Source organism: Castanea sativa, chromosome 12 (assembly GCF_040712315.1).
Source record: "Castanea sativa cultivar Marrone di Chiusa Pesio chromosome 12, ASM4071231v1".
Classification (NCBI taxonomy): Eukaryota; Viridiplantae; Streptophyta; class Magnoliopsida; order Fagales; family Fagaceae; genus Castanea; species Castanea sativa.
Window position 1 is genome coordinate 32,548,951 of NC_134024.1, and position 2,500 is coordinate 32,551,450.

Genomic DNA, 2,500 nt, shown 5'->3' on the forward strand with positions numbered 1-2,500 from the left:
TTTCACTCTTTTTTTATGGTTTCACTCTCTTTTTTCTATTCACACTCTTTTATTCTTTCACTCTCTTTCTCATCATCTTTTTTTGCATTCTCAATCTCACAATTTTTCAAGTCATTTTCTCTTTTCAGTTTCACTTGATCTTCATACACTTGTCTCGGAGTCAATGGTACAAGAGTAATGGTTTTACTATCTTTAACAAAAGAATACCTATTCTTGAACCCATCATGATTGACTCTCCTCTCAAATTGCCATGGCCTGCCCAATAAAATGTGACCCGCTTGCATTGGAACAACATCACAAAGTACTTCATCCTTGTACCTCCCAATTGAAAAAAAAACCAGTACTTGCTTATTTACCTTAACTTCTCCACAATCATTCAACCACTGCAACTTATATGGTATAGGGTGTTTTAAGGTAGGTAAATTCAATTTTTCAACTAAAGTAGTACTAGCCACATTAGTACAGCTCCCCCCATCTATAATCATACTACATACCTTGTTGTTGACGTGGCATCTAGTGTGAAAAATGTTCTCCCTTTGTTGTTCCATGTCATCCTCTTTGACTTGGGCACTTAAAGCACGCCTTGCAACAAGCGACTCACCCTCCACTGGATACTCTACTTCATCTTCACAAGCATCCTCAAGTGATGGAATCTGGTCATCATCTTCCTCGCTTTCAGTTTCCACCTCTCCATCAATACGTGCGATCATGGTCCTCTTATTTGGGCATTGTGAAGCAATATGACCTACTCCCAAACAACGAAAACACTTAATATCACGATTACGAGTCTGGGATTCAGTTTTACCTTTGTTGACACTGGGAGCTTCATCTCTCCTTTTTTGTGGTTCGGATTTGGACTTGAAAACAGCCCCTTCGTCTTTCCTCCCATTTGACCTCCATGAAGTAGAGGAGCCCGTATTTTGAAATGACCGAGTTCCTTTCCTTTTAAGCTGTCGTTCCACCTTTATTGCCATGTGCACCATGTCCTCCAACTCCACGTAGTGCTGCAACTCCACCACGTTGGCAATGTCCCGATTCAGCCCATTCAGAAACCTTGCCATGGTAGCTTCTCTATCCTCCTCTACATTTGCCCGAATCATGGCAATCTCCATCTCCTTGTGGTAGTCATCCACACTCCTATAGCCTTGAGTAAGACTCTGTAATTTCTGATACAAGTCCCTATAGTAGTGACTAGGAACAAACCGCCTTCTCATGATTGCCTTCATTTCCTCCCAACTCTCGATAGGTCTCTCATGGTTTCTCCTTCTGTAAATCACAAGTTGATCCCACCTAATAATAGCATAGTCAGTAAACTCAATGACAGCGAGTTTTACCTTTTTCTCCTCGGAGTAGTTGTGGCACTCAAAGATTAACTCCACCTTCTTCTCCCACTCCAAGTATGCTTCTGGATCATTTTTCCCTTGGAATGTGGGTATCTTCATTTTTATGTTTCCTAGGTTCCTGTCAGTCCCATCTTGCCATCTTGGATATCTTCGGAAACCTCCACCACGCCTTTCTCTCCTTGGCACAAACCTGCCTTCATTGTTTAGTGAAGCTTGATCTTCTTCATCTTCAAACTCATCCTCATGGTAGTCATCAGAATCATTCATGTGAGAACGCCTTTCTTGCCTTCTAGCATTAGGGCCTCTTTGGGGACGCTCCTCACGCAAAGTAGCAATAACAGTGTCTTGCCTATCCATCCGATCCCGAATCTCATTAAACACCACGTTCATGCGTTCAAATTGTTGTTGCATAACTTGTAAAATGATGGACGACTCCTCCCCTCCTTCCCTATTTGATGTTTCACACCTGAAAGACATACTTTTGAAACAACAGAGAATTGTTAGAAATAATTCCTCACAACACTCCCTCACGTGTTTGCACTCAAATTATGTCACTCCCACTCGTGTTTCACTCTTAAATTGGCTTTTTCCCGATATTAGTCTCATACTCTCTTGCCTTTTTCCACTCGTAGTTTCGTCTTTTCAGTTCTGCAACGAACTAACAAACTTGATCAAGAAATTCAACTTGTAGTGTTAAAACAAATACCAATGGTAAGAAGATATGACATAAATACCAAATCAAATGAAGAAGACAAAAGAAAACAATATTTTGGTCTGAGAGAACTGAAACTACAAACAAATTTTTTATTTTATTTTATTTTTTGCTATTTCCTTTCAGATGTCTTTTTTTTCACGTTTTTTTTTTTTTTTTTTTTTTTTTTTGGAACTGGGTGCACGATTTTAACCTAGTGCACTTCAACAAAACGAAAAAAAAAATAAGAACGATGAATGAAGAACACAACAGAAACAGGATAGGATGATAACAGGAAACAAAAGATAAAGGGATAGAAAACTGATTTTAGAACCTGTGCTCTGATACCAAATGATGCGAACCTCAATCGACACGCTTTGAGACCCAAAAAAAATATTGGAATGTTTAACCCAGGAAAGCTAAAAATCAGATTTATGATAGAAACCCTGACCCAACGTTTATAAGA